Source organism: Danio rerio, chromosome 20 (genome assembly GCF_049306965.1).
Source record: "Danio rerio strain Tuebingen ecotype United States chromosome 20, GRCz12tu, whole genome shotgun sequence".
In the NCBI taxonomy this organism is placed as follows: domain Eukaryota; kingdom Metazoa; phylum Chordata; class Actinopteri; order Cypriniformes; family Danionidae; genus Danio; species Danio rerio.
In genome coordinates, this window is record NC_133195.1 from 45,185,052 (window position 1) to 45,200,533 (window position 15,482).

A 15,482-nucleotide genomic window follows, 5' to 3' on the forward strand; every position below is an offset into this window, starting at 1 on the left:
CAGATGCCATTTTTCATCACACTAACTGTACCCAAAAAAAAAATAAAAAATTCTAATACTTCCCTTCTTAGACTTTACAGACCTGAAACTTGCCTAAAGCACTTATTCATTGTTGCTCTTAGTTGTGTAAATTGCTTCCTTGTCCTCATTTGTAAGTCGCTTTGGACTTTCCTGTTTGTTTGTTTTTTTTATTGTGGGCGTCCCGCATAGTTCTGTTGCACAATTCTGATTAGGCAGAACGAAAGTGTACTCACCCAATTGGCTAGTAAGAGTGTCACAGGCTGATGGCAGTCATGCATTTGCTCTGAGTGGGGGACGTTAGATAATATGTATTTCTTATTGCAGCCTCTTGCAATTAGCTAATCGCAACGTTTCAAATTGCTATTCGATTTTGATTAATTGCACAACCCTAATCTCTAGTCCATGTCACAATTTGATTAAATATGCAGCACTGCTTTTGATTCATTAATTCAAAACTGGCCAAATGTGTGTTACTCTGTACTATTCTTTAATAATTAAACCACTTTTATGACAATTAAATTTTTTTTTTCAGTTGTTTGTTTTTTGTGTTTTTTTTTTCACTTTAGGGCAATCACAGTGCCTTAGCCTGCTCTTATCTTTTTATTAAGGAAAATATTTTCCAAATGTTCCAAAAATTCTTTTTCAAAGTTCCTATGGTCATGTAAAACCTGGAAAAGTCATAAAAATGTTGTCATGGCATTTTCCAGCCCTGGAAAATTTAAAAATAAAATAACAAAAAAGTCCTCAAAGTTTTGGAAAAGTCATGGAAATTAGTTTAACAAATATCATGAATACTTGAGTGTAGGTTAGTTGTCTTCTTTTCTGTCCTTGGCCAATCACATACTCTTATTATTGATGTGTAAGTGTTATCTAAATTAATTTTCCATAGATTTAAAAGTGAACGTAAACTAATTAGACTGTTGCATGTTTTACTATGTGGTGTCATAAATTTGAGCATGCATTGTTTTTCTTATTATTTACCACGTATACATAGATTTTAGTAGAAAAAAATGTGTATGAACCCTGCTTTATGCACTTCCGAAGTTTTTTTGAATAAAAAGCACAGGACCCTGGAAGGAAAGTAAGCATCAAACCCTCTTAATATGCTTGTTTGTTAGTGACTTTGCACAACTGGCATCTAACAAGATCAAATCGCATGTTAGCCCTCCTGGCTCCCTCGGGTTTGCTCACAGACACCTTGTAATGGTTCAGCATTTCTGTTCCCCGAGCTGATAATTAGCCTCACCGGTTTGAAAACACACCCCGTATCATCTCAGCCCTCATTAACGCTCTGCTGAGGCTGTGTTTTTTCAGCTTACTGTTAAACTACTGTACTCCTCCTGGTCCACCCTGATGACGCCCATCATGTTCATCCGTACTAGACTGTGTGGAGTGTTAATTCTAATAGCAGGAGGAGATTACACTTCACCATCTGTCTGTCTACTCCCTAAAACCATCAGAAACCATCAGAATGTGTCTGCACTGTAAAAATTCTGGGTTCTACACAATTACATCATGTTGTCCCAACACAAATGGATTAAGTTAACTTAATAGTTTTTACAAATTAAACATAAAACTATTAAGTTTTTGTTTTTTTTGTTTTTTGAGTGGGTAATGTTTCAGCTTAATATACAGAGTTCAACGCTAAAGATTTTTTCTGCTGGTCCGATCGGGTCAGTGGTTCAGATTTTTACTTGCCCTACCAAAATTTTCACTGGCCCCACCAAAAAAAGGGAAGTTAATAGCTATTTTTAGCCACATATTTTATATATGCGTGTGTGGCACAAATAAAGTCTTTAAATCTAGAATTTCAATACTTCAAAACATGTTAATAAAAGTGTTATGCAAACAAAAAGAGCAGAGGAAAATGTGGAGGTATTTCATCGCGGTTTGAAATTATTTAACAAAAGGTGGCTGACTTGTCAAACTGACGGCAAACTGTGCAAAACATCACTTTATTTATTTATTTATTTTTTTGTCGCGTTGTTCACAAGATGTTAGAAACAGACATTTTCTTTTAGCCTTAGAATTTAATGTTGCCGCCATGTTGCCGTTTCTTCGCTGTACTGGTTGTTACCAGGTTACGGAAAAAAATAGCATGCTCAATCAGATAAGAGGAACCGGAAAGCAATATGGTCTTGACGACATCACAGAGAAGGAAGTGTTTAAAGACTTAAAAGAACAAACTTAAAATGCATGCAACTGACAAATAGTTGCAGACAAATTAAATGTTAGTGACAAGGCAGCACTGTCCCAATCGGGCCAGTAAGGATCCTGTCTACTGTCCCAAGTGTCTCTCACGCTGGCCCTGGGCCACCGGGCAGTCCTTATTGTTGAGCCCTGATATACCTCACATATTATGTATTATAGATTTTAGAATATTTGTGTGTGATGGATAGACAGACAGACAGACAGACAGACAGACAGACAGACAGACGGATAGACAGATAGATAGATAGATAGATAGATAGATAGATAGATAGACAGACAGACAGACAGACAGACAGACAGACAGACAGATAGATGGATAGATGGAAATAGGGTTGTAACGGTATGAATTCTTCACGGTATGATAATCGTCTAAAACAATACCACGGTTTGACGGTTTAGCGGTATACGGTATGTTACAAATGTTACAAAATAATAGAACAGTGAAGCAAATTTGACTTTTTCCAAATAATATATTTTTAGTTACTATAAACAACACCACTTACAATGAACAAATAAAAATAAGAAAATAATAAATAATTTGTCAAAGTCCAAATAAACATGGTGCAAATCCTCAGTAAAAAATAGATATAAATATTTACTATACTATAAATAGTTAAATAACGAAACTAGATTCAATATGAAACATCCTTAGGTTTTATGTGCCAGCATGGATATGGTTGTCTATGGATATGGATTTGGTTGTCTGCAATGCAGACAAACAGCTGCACCTTCATTTGCGTCTTTTGAAAACAGCAAGAGCAGCACTTCGTCTTTGCTGTGTCACTATTTTGTCATGTTTCTGTGCTGCTGTGCATGCAAAAGTGCTTAGTATGAGAATTATTTCATGCAAAACTTTTTTTTTTTTTGCGTTTTATTTAGCCGCGCATAAATGTATGCCTTTCTCTCATTCCGTGTTGTTCAAAAAGCTTGGTCCACAAACAAAAGCGAAACCTATGCTTATTGGTTGTGATATAGCGAGTTTGAACCAATCTGGGCATGGAGGAGGGACAATGCATCAATGTATTTTGTCTGATTTGTCCAGAGACACAGTGACAAGCGTTTCTTTGTCAAATCAGCGTTGTCAAATGTTGATGACGTAACCGCACTGATTCCGGAGCCTCTGAAAGTCCGTGAATGTTATGTGATACAGCACTGGAAAGCTGAGATTCTCTTCTTTATGCCAATCTTTGAATTGTATGAATCGGATCAGCGGATCAAAAGTTATTAAACATTTAAGAGCAATACTTATTTTTAGCCGCGGGCGGCTGTCTCGGTCTTTAAGGGTTAAAACCGTTGATATGCAATTGTTCATGGTATGATAATCGTGCACGTTCAAATCGTGGTAAACCGTCATACCGGTATATTGTTACAACCCTAGATGGAAACATGGATGAATGGATGGAAGGGAAAAAAAGAAAGAAAAAAGAACGTTGTAAGATTAAAGTACACTTATATTTGTTTCCGTGTGGTCTGTGCTTGGAGACGTCCTTGCTCAGCCAAGGCTCTAAAACTCTTCCTGACATGCGTGTCTGTCAGCAGTCAGTATTTCCGGCTCGCTGTTGCATCACCGGCTGCTCAGGATTCCAGTGACTGGAGAGGAGCTGATGTAACCAGTCAGAGAGCAGGTCACGGTCAAACCACCAGAAACATGAGCATCTGAGCTGCAGACGGACATTTACTGACAAAAGGCCTCCAGATCTGGAACATTTCACCAATTTAAAAGGAATATATGATGAAAACCTGACCTTTTCTGTGTTTAAGTGCTATAATCAATCCCTGGCCCATCAGCAACCCAAGTTCCCTAGTGACACAGGACGAGGATCTTATTATAATATCATCCCTTTAGCTGCTCCTTTCCACCCAGTACCAAAACATAATATAGCATCTTATAAAACACAATCCACCAACCATTCAGAATCACCCTTAGATGTTAAGTTATAACCTCTTCAGTCTGTCCATCACAGTCCTGAAACAATAATTATTGTGAAAAGCGCTATACGAATAAACTTGAATTGAAGTGTCTAAGCACAAACACAATAATGTAGGAGTTATCTATCTGTCTATCTATCTATCTGTCTGTCTGTCTATACGTCCGTCCGTCCGTCTGTCGTTCTATCTATCGTTTAAGCTATCTATTTGTCTGTCTACCTACCTGTCTGTCTGTTGTTTTATCTATCATTCTATCTATCGTTCAAGCTTTCTATCTATATGTCTGTCTTTGTCGTTCTATCATTCTATCTAACGGTCTGTCTGTCTAACTATCTATCCATCCGTCAATCTATCTATCCATCGGTCTATCTGTCTGTCTGTCCTTCTATCTATCATTTAAGCTATCTATCTGTCTGTCTGTTTTATCTATCATTTTATCTATCGTTCAAGCTATCTTTCTATATGTCTGTCTGTTTGTCGTTCTATCATTCTATCAGTCTGTCTGTCTCTCTGTCGTTCTGTCTATCGCTTAAGCCAGGGGTTTTCAAACTTTTTCAGCTGAGGGCCCCTTTGTGTAGGGCGAATTCTTTTGGGGAGACCCCAAAAATAAAAATGACGCCAAAAAAAAAAAAAAAAAAAAAAACCTCAAATTAACAACTGTACTTAAAAAAAATGTTTAATTGTATTATTCAATACATTTATATTATTATATATTATTCAATAAATTTATATTATTCATTATCTGGATTAATTTTTGTAAGATGTAAGAAGTTGAGTTGACATGATTTCAGTGCTTCAATCTATTGATCAAATCTTCATGCGCAGTGTTCATTGTGGTCTGCTCTCATTGGATTCCATCAAGCCATATTTTGTGTTCGAGTCATCACGTTTACACAGTTTTTTATGCCATATTTATGCTTTTTTTCTGCCTATGCACAGCTAGACTCTTCTGTATTTACCCTTACATCTGAGAGTCTAAATGTATCTACACATTTAAAGCTTTGAAGTTTTAAAGAGTTTTGTCATTCATCAGCCTGTTAACAGTTAACTGTACTGTTGTAACTAGCAATACTACAATGGAGGCTGTAGTGGTTCAGTGTGTTTTGTTTATTTTTATACCTTTTTTTTGTGCACATCAAAATTTACTCAGGTCGACAATCCTGACTTACACTGATAAAAAATAATTTCCTAAATGCAATCTAGAATTGGGTATTCAAGTTCAAAGAGCCACAAGTTTTACTTTGCATAATTTTAGAAGCTTTGCTGACTTTAAAATGTTCATACCAGTTTGTTCTATTAATAATAATACTGAACATTACATTTAAATTACACAAATAAATATGAGAAAAAGTGGATTAACATCTTGAAAAAATGCATTTACATTTAGAGTATTAAAGTTTGATCAGATATTGAGCTCCATTAAATACAGAGCACTAATACATTTTAATATTTAATAATTAATTAGCCCTATAACATAACACAAACAGATACATTATAATTTTTATAGGTTATAGTGATTTCACTCAGGGTGTATAAAATGTAGTTTTTTTAATCATTATGAACCAATGTGAGTAAGAGGTCCACTGCAGAGCTCATCCAGCTGTCATTAGTGTAACAGGGGTGAAACTCTGAGCACTCGCTGTTGTGATGACAGCTCCATTCATTGTTATTGCAGCACTTTTTGCTTTACAATTTTAATATGTTTGTTTGCCATGCTGCAAAGAGGACCGTCTCATATTTGTACAATGCAAAGTGTAAAGCCTATCGCACTGTGGATGAGGTGCAATGTTGTGCGTGTCTTTAAAATGCTATTTGTTCCCTATGAGTGAAGCCTGCGCAGAGAGGTGCGCACTCCGCAGCACCCAGCTGATTGGTTACTTAGGAACCCAAGCCATATACAGGATAGTGCTTTCAGCCACCGATAATGTTCTTATTGATCTTGTATTTTAACTGAAATATTGTCAGTAAATAGACCTGAGCATTCATTTAGTTGTTTAAGCGTAAAAGAGGTAAGCATGAGTGAAAGGTAAACGCTGTCAGGTGCAGGAGACAAGCGCCAAAAATCACAGGAAGCGTCCGGCCAGAAGCGCTTATTCAATAAAAGTCCCCTTTCACAGAGGCGGGCCGCTGCACTTCTTTTCCTGTGTCACGAAAGTGTCAACTGCATTTAAATGACATCAGCATAAAGCTTAATTTTTGCAGTACTTTTGAGCTCAAATTATAATAAAGAAGTACATTAACCTTCAGAATGATGCGGGACACAAAATTCATCCATGTGGGCCCATTGATTACCCCTCATCTAAAATTTTCTTTGCGGCCCCTCCTAGCGCCATCTGGCGGCCCCCTGTTTGAAAACAACCCCCTGGCTTAAGCTATTTATCTTTCTGTCTGTTGTTTTATCTATTGTTCTATCTATCGTTCAAGCTATCTATCTATGTCTTGTCTGTTTGTCACTTTATCGTTCTGTGTCCCATCCATGCATCCATCCATCGTCTGTCTGTCTGTCTGTCTGTCTGTCTGTCTGTCTGTCTGTCTGTGTAGTTTTGATGAATTGCTGCTTTGTCGTGTGTACTAATTTACCAACCCTGATGATATGTCATTTCGACAGCCCCCTTATTTCTTGTGAACAGGTCATATCCGGTTTAAAATGCCTTTCTTGTCCTCATATCCATATTGCTGTCGACAGAATCATTCACTACTTCAAGCAAGCACCCATCATGTCCTTTCTCTTTAATTTGCCTGATCTTTTATTAAACCCTTCTTGGCCCAGGGCCCTTATGAGAATGGCCCTCCAGTTCTGAATCGGTACACAGCAACCGTCTTTTTGGCGCCAGGCTAATGGTGAGAGACATGACAGTGAAACCTAAGAGCGCTTGCTAAATATGTGCTAATGTGGTAATACCACCCAGTCCACAAACAGACAGCACACACTTGACAACTGACGTCAGAGCGTGTTGTGATACACTTGATACAGAGTACTCACATGTATGCTTACCAATAACCATGTGCACGTTCTCATTAATTTTCAGCATTATTGACCATAGTGAGCGGCAACACTTTTTTTTTGTATCCTAAAAGTGATCCATGTGAGTGCTGTGCTAATTTTAAGGCTTTTTTTTAGTCTAGCACTGAATTGTAACTTACTCTTGACATTTTTTCTCTTTTGATTAGCTGGGAATCATTGCAACTGAATAAATGAGTCATTGAGTTGAGAATTGAGAAACTGTATCAGCCAGAATCAGTTATTTGTAGGGGTGTCACGATTTCGATTTTTGCTCAATTTATGCTCAATTTCAATTATCGAATCAAAAAATAGAATCGTCGATGCTGCCACGCCCCCATGTCACGTCAGCTTGGCTTGCCAAGCGGGAAAAAAACAGGCTTGTTGAAGTGCTTGTTAAACTGCAGAAGCAGGAGACCCGTCGACAGAGCTTAAACCCTCTCCTCTTTCAATGAAGTCGCCGGTGTGTAAGCATTTTGGATTTCCAGTGAGTTATGTTGACAACGTTCGTGCTGTCGACAAAAAAACACAGTTTTGCAAGCTCTGCTATGTACGTATTACGTACGGTTCATCCGATAGACAACACCGGCATCGCGATCCTCCACCCGCCCCCGTTGCAAATCCGCTTGCGAAAAGTACACACTCAGGCCCTGTTTACACTGTCTTTGTTTTTAAATGACATTTTAGAACGACAACGATTTGACATCCACAGTGGCGTGTAGCATTTTTGAGCAGCCCTCCCTCCTCTCTACCTCTGAAAATGCACATCACGTGACCACACAGACACAGACGCACTCACAGCCATGCGCTCCAGACAGCAGGTCCAGGCAGTCAGAGGACTGCTTCAATCTTTCACTCACTTGTACTTAGTCATTTTAGCGCACACCTCAGATACTGTTGGCTGGTTCCTGTTGGTTGTGCGTCTTTTTTACCGACGCCATTATAACGACACAGATCACTGCCTATTCACGAGTCCCGCAGAAAAAGTGATTGACAGCTGGTAATTATGTGTGTATCCTGCCTTTATTCATTTACTGTATGATTTGTTTATGGGTAACACAAAGACCAAACAGGTCAGGTAGTTTAAACGGTAGGCTACAAATAATTAATTGGTCATTAATTAATTAATTATTCATAATCAAAAATCGAATCGAATTGTGCCTTCAGAATAGAAAATGTAATCGAATCGAGAATTTGGAGGATCGTGACACCCTTAGTTATTTGTGAGCCAAATCAATGGATTAATTGAAAGGATTTGGAAAACATGTTCAGTAGAGGAGTCCTGTGAAAAGCGCACTGATGAAGTTTTTATTGAACTGTCATGCGGGTTTTCATCTTTTTTTAGCTGTACTGCTCAAAGCGCTGTTGGTTATGCTGTTGCGTAACTTTCACTTGTTAGCATGCACTTTTGCCTGTTGCTGAGTAAAAATAAACACACGTGTTCCAGCTGTGAGCCTCTGTAAGAGGTTGATTGATTGTAGTGGAGGAGGCGGCTGAAATAACACAACACAACTCTTTTGCTTATTCTGGCTCCGGGAGATTGTTTAGCTCGAGGTCACGCTTGGACGACAATTGCAGATGTTTTCTGACTGTCCATGTGAATGTCATGCTAGATGGTGGAAGGTGTCATTGAGGATAATGCCGGTGGTTCACAGTTGTTATGTGTGACATGGTGGTGCAAGGGTGCTTGTGTGTGTGTGTGGAATTTCACACTGAAGTCAGGAAAGTGATTCTCTTTTATTGGCTAAATTGTACATTCATGCATCTATCGATCGTTCTTTCTTTTGATCTATCCATTGTCCTTTTCATCCATGCAGAGTTCTGTCTATATATCCATCCATCCAATCATCCATTGTTCTTTCTATTCATCGATGTTTTATCCATCCATCCATCCATCGTTTTTTTTTTTCATCCATTCATCCATCCATCCATCCATCCATCGTTTTTTCATCCATTCATCCATTCATCCATCCATTTATTCATTCATCCATCCATCCATCCATCCATCCATTTAATCATCCTTTTGTTCTTTCTATCCAGCCATCTGTTCGTCCATTAATCCCTCCATCCATTGTTTTTTCTTTCTTTCTATCTATCCAGTTCTTTCTTTCTATCTATCTATCTATCTATCTATCTATCTATCTATCTATCTATCTATCTATCTATCTATCTATCTATCTATCTATCTATCTATCTATCCATCCATCCATTCTTTTTTTATCCATCCATCCATCCATCCGACCAGCCATTATTTTTTCCATCCATCAATTCTTTTTTCTGTTTATCCATTCTTTTTTTCTATTCATTCATCCATTCATTATTTTTTCTATCCATTCATTGTTCTTTCTTTCTAGCCATTGATTCATTGTTCTTTTTATCAATCCATCTGTCTATCATTTCATCCATTAATTTTTCTCTCCGTACATTGTTTTTTAATTCATCCATACAATTATTTTTGTTCTTTCTACCCATCCATGCATCCATTGTTCTTTCTTTCCATCCATCCATCCTTTTTTTCTTTCTATCCATCCATTGTCTATCCATTCTTTTTTTTCTTTCGATCCATCCATGCTTTATTTTTACTTTCTATCCATCCATCCATTGTACAGTTTTCTATTCATCCAACTAACCATCCATTGTTCTTTCTTTCTATCCATCTATCCATTGATCCATTGTTCTTTCCATTCACCCATCCATCCAATCATCCTTTGATTCTTTTTATTCATCTGTCCATCTGTTGTTCTTTCTTTCTTTCTTTCTTTCTTTCTAACCTTCATTCTTTCTATCAATCCATCTATCCATCCATTACTCCATTCACCCATTGTTCTTTCTATCCATGTATTGTCCTTTCTATTCATCCATCCACTCATCTTTTGTTCTTTCTACTCATTCATCCATCCTTTTTTTCTTTCTTTCCATCCATTCATCCTTTTTCTTGCTTTCTAATCATGCATCCATCCATTGTTCTTTCATTCCATCCATCCATTTTCCTATCTTTTCTCTGCTCCCACCATTTCTAAAAAAAAATTTAGCTCTAGGTTCACAATTGGGCTGCTCTAGCTGATAGCAGAACACCGCATACTGGGGAGACAAAATACAGATAGTAAGGCCTCATCTGATTGGTCAAATTTGGTTAAACAAGCTATAATAAATGTATCACACCTATCTGGGTACTTGCTGCCTGTTGTATTGTTCTTCAGTTTATTGTTTCCTCACTCATTTGTTCACTCATTTGTTCTATCTGACGTTTTTTTTTTTTTTTTTGGAAAGTCTATTGTTGTGTCTGTCGATCACTTATATATTCACACATTCCTCCATACACTATAAATTCCTCTATCATCATTGCACTTATATTTTTCTTAATTTTCTTCAATGTTTGTGAAGAAAGTTGTCAGATAGAGAAACACAGAAATGCGTGTCATATTGCAAGAAAAAAAAATCATTTTTGATGATTTATAAATGGCCTGATCTTTGTAGGAGGAAAAGCTTAGTAGATTTCTGTGACCCACATTTCAGAATCCCACAGATACAAGCACAGAAGGCACTGCATTTATCACCTCGCTTCTAAAAAGAAACACGCCAAGAAACCCAAATCACATGAAAGTGCACAGAACATGTTCATTGGGGATGGGTATTGTTTAGATTTTATAGATATCCATTCCGATATCGATTATTTGATACTGTTATCGATACTATTTACACATTTTCATTGCCCTAGATGCATCAATTCAGCCTCAGGGCAATGACATGCAATCACTGATCATCTGTGAGGAAAGATGATCAGTGATTGCATGTCATTGCCCTGAGGCTGAATTGATGCATCCAGGGCGATGAAAATGTGTAAATAGTATCCACCATCATGAACTTCACTTCAAATCTTCTGAATCTTAACCTGTTTTCTACAATCCTAATCAATGATCTGAACGTACTGTTCTCAATCCTGGTTGTCACATTTATTCAGTAGTAACACAGACATTCTGCTGGGAATTGTGGGACTGGATCACCCGTAGCCCAAGGCTCCAGCAGTCCTGGTTTCCTCAGCCTCGCTCTCCTCCACCTCAATGCAAATTAGATCCAGATGAGGTTATTCTGGGCCACTGAATCCAACCTCTCTGGAATGGCCCGTCCAGCCCGTTTTACGACACGCCGCTCCAAATATAAGGAGATTTTGGAGGCAGTTTGACTATATAAGGATAGAAAGTAACATGCTGTATGCTAAAACTCTTTTGTCATGTGCAGAACGCAGGTTTTCAGTATTAAATCATGATGTTGTGGATAAAAGCTGCTTGATTGTGTTGGATTTATGTGGTTTTCTTCTGTTTTAAAGAGTCTAGTGTGTGATTTTCACATAAGCCTGTTAAAGTCGTAAACACGAACAATTAGTCTGTCGTGGTTTACACATTCCTGTCTGCTCTTTTTCGCATTTCTAAGCTCTGCTTTTGCTGTTTGATACAGTTTTCATGAATATTTTCACTTGTTGATTTTTAGATTCTGTTTATCTTTTAATAGAGGTGAAGAAGATTGATCCGTCCATCCATCCATCCATCCATCCATCCATCCATCCATCCATCCATCCACCCATCCATCGTTTTTTCTGTCTGTCTGTCTCTATCTATCTATCCATCCATCCATCCATCCATCCATCCATCCATCCATCCATCCATCCATCCATCCATCCATCCATCCATCCATCCATCCATCCATCATTCTATTCTATCGTTCTATCCATCTGTCATTTTATTTATTGTTCTATCATTTTATATATCGTTTTATATATCTATATATCCATCTCTTAGTCTGTCTGTTGTTCTGTCATTTTATCTGCCATTTTATCTGCCAATCTATCAATCATTCTGTCGTTCTGTCAATCATTCTGTCATTATATCCTTCTATCGTACAATCAACCATTCATCCAACCACTCAACAATGTATATGAATTGTTCTTATATTCCATCCATCCATCATCCATCCTTTTTTATATCATTGTACTTTTTATTCAACCCGCCTTTCCATTTATCAAACCATCAAGTTTTATTGATCTATAATGTGTGTTTTTTTATCTGTTTGTTATAAGAAGCTCAGAAAATGTGCCAGTTTTGGCTCTGGTTCAGAAAGTCTTTTTTGTGAACAGTACTTTTTATTATTGCAATTTTTGTTCAATGTAGAGAGAATGCAGCATATGATTGTTTTATAAACAACCATAAATCCTCACCCCCACCCAAGTAGACTTGTTCTATAATGGCAGAAATTAAAGCATTGCAAGTTCAGAAAGTCTTGAAATCCCCATTTATCTCGACCTTGAGTGACCAATGAGATAATCAAAAACAAGTTATCACATTACACAGCAATTAACACGGCCGTTAAAAGCAGAAGTGAAAGTAGTCTGGAAGAGCAGGTAAATGCCGGAGATTTGATCTCTGTGGTGGTTTGGCAGTGTTCAGTACTGTATGTGTGTAAAGTAGTGCACATTTGCTGTAGCAGAGACTCTTCAGAGGAATTCCTCATCCAGCTGGTCTTCTATTGGCAGACACACAAAGAGCCTCCATAGAGACGAGCACTTTACTTTAGCCTAAGAAGAAGGCTGAGTGTTGTCATTCTAAAATTTATAGACTTTTATGAACATTGAAACCTAATCTGATGTCTCTGATATTACTTTGGGAATTACCTGCTAATTTCTCAAGTGACTTTTATAGCTCACAAGGAAAATAATGGAGAAGGGAAGCACAAACAGAAATGTTTTGTGAAGAACAGGAGAAATAAAACACTGTGATTTAAAATGATGTGTGACTTGTCACTTTTAATAATTTATTTTTAATTTTATTTCACTCGTTTCATTTATTCCAGTATAAGAGTTTAACACTTTTTAAAGCACTTATTTGGTCAATTTCCATAATGTAATTTAATTTTACATTTTAGAAGAAGAAATGTGCTTTTTTTTTTTTGCTCTGTTAAGATTAAGAAAGAAATGAGCAGAATGAAAGTGAGTTTATTTTGTGTTGTTTTGTTGTGTAAAGATAAAAAAGCAATAAGCAGAAGGAAAATATGTTTTGTTTTTGTTGTTTTTTGTGTGTGTTTTATTTTAAGATAAAGAAAAAAATAAGCAGAACGAAATTGAGTTTGTTTTGTGTTTTTTTTTTTTTGTGTTCTGTGTTGTGCTTTTGTTTTGTTTTAAGATAAAGAAAGAAATATGCAGCATGAAAGTGAGTGCGTTTTTGTTTTGCTATACATATTATGTGATACATATTGAAATATACACTTACCTGCCACTTTATTTAGTACACCTGTCCAACTGCTCAATAACGCAAGCTTCTAATCAATCAATCACATGGCAGTAACTCGATGCATTTAGGCATGTAAACATCAAGACAATTGTCAAGATGATCTGCTGCAGTTCAAACTGAACATCTAAATGGCAAAGAAAGGGGATTTAAGTCACTTTGAACGTGGCATGGTTGTTGGTACCAAGTGCCAACGGGCTGTTCTGAGCCTACTGTTGATCTACTCAGATTTTCACGCACAACCATCTCTAGGGTTTACAGAGAATGGTCTGAAAAAGAGAAAATATCCAGTGGCAGTTCTGTGGGCGCAAATGCCTTGTTGATGCCAGAGGTCAGAGAACAATGGCCAGACTGATTTGAGCTGATAGAAAGGCAACAGTAACTCAAATAACCACTCGATACACTCAGTTCTGAGTCTCAGACTGGTTTCCTGAACAAGACAACGAGTTCACTGTAGTCAGATGGCCTCCACAGTCCCCAGATCTCAATCCAATAGAGCACCTATGGGATGTGTTGGAACCGGAGATTCATATCATCAATGTGCAGCCGACAAATCTGCAGCAACTGCATGATGCTATCATGTCAATATGGACCAGAATCTCTGAGGAATATTTCCAGTACTTTGTTGAATCTAGGCCACAAAGGCTTAAGGCAGTTCTGAAGGCAAAAGGGGGTCCAACCCGGTACTAGTAAGGTGTACCTAATAAAGTGGCCGGTGGGGGCATATTGCAAAGTAATACATATTGCATTTGTAAAATAAGTATTTTAGTCATATTTATCTTCTATATACATCCAATAGATGTCTAATAGTTCATCTAAATGTCTTCTCATAATAATTGCTGTGTTGTGTTTCTTTTTACAATTTAATAAAATGCTTAACATGTATTACTTTAAATCAGACCTGTTTGTACAGGCGTGTGTGTGTGTTGTTCTTCTCCACTGACTCAGAGTCAGATGAGTTGTGTTTCTGTTTTTGTGGAGTGTATGATCGGGGAATCCCTGTGGCAGTCAGGGCAGTTGGAGGACTCTGGGTGTCAGTATTAGATCATCTCCTTTCAGTTACTTTGTGTCTCCGAGGAAGACTTAGAGCGGAGTGTTATATGCTCTATTTGTGCTCCTGTAGTAGTCATTTCCTGTAAACCTCATCAGAGGCTTGCCACTTCAAATGTCTCTGTCTAATACCTTTCAAACAAGAGCATGGAAAACAGCTCGTTTGTTGATCACTTTTACATGAAGCTTTTCTTTGTTTGTCTTCATGTAACTTTGAATGTTAGTTCATACATTATAAAATTCGTAAAAAAATGTATTTTATTTATTATATTTTATTTTTATTTTATTTTAAATATATATTTTTTTTATTTTATGCAGATTATTCTGATATGGCAACTCCTGGTAAATAAAGGGACTAAGCTGAAGGAAAATGAATTAATGAATTTTATTTTGTTAAAAAATGAGCAGTTTAGCTCTCTGTTCAGTCTTATGTACTACAAATTTTACATAATTCATTAATTTTATTTTTGAATTTATTTTTTTGGGTGACATAGTGGCTCAGTGGTTAGCACTGTTGCCTTACAGCAAGAAGGTCGCTGGGGTTCAGGCTGGGTCAGTTGGCATATCTGTGTGGAGTTTGCATGTTCTTCTCGTGTTGGCGTGGGTTTCCTCTGGGTACTCCGGTTTCTCTTACAAGTTCAAAGACATTTGCTATAGGTAATTTGGGTAAACTAAATTGGCCTTAGTCCATGTGTGTGTGAATGAGTGTGTATAGAAGTTTCCCAGTACTGGGTTGCAGCTGGAAGGGCATTCACAGTGTAAAACATATGCTCGATAAGTTGTAAGTTTATTTCGCTGTGGCGACCCCTGATGAATAAAGCGACTAAGCTGGAGGAAAATAAATGATTGAATTTATTTATTTTTTATGACTCTATCATTAATTAAATTAATAAAAAAAAACCTGTGTAAGAATGATATAAAAAAACACTTGTTTAGAACTCTTCAATTCAAAGTTTTAAATGTTTTTGTTTTCTTTTATTGTTTTCTTTTCA

At 37.1% G+C, this 15,482-nt stretch overlaps 1 protein-coding gene across 2 annotated transcripts in view; it reads left to right on the plus strand.

Annotated features, from left to right (window-relative positions):
- The window catches only part of cep85l (centrosomal protein 85, like), a 102,249-nt gene that overhangs the window by 31,375 nt on the left and 55,392 nt on the right, over positions 1-15,482 (plus strand). The gene's annotated exons all lie outside the window — the stretch shown is intronic.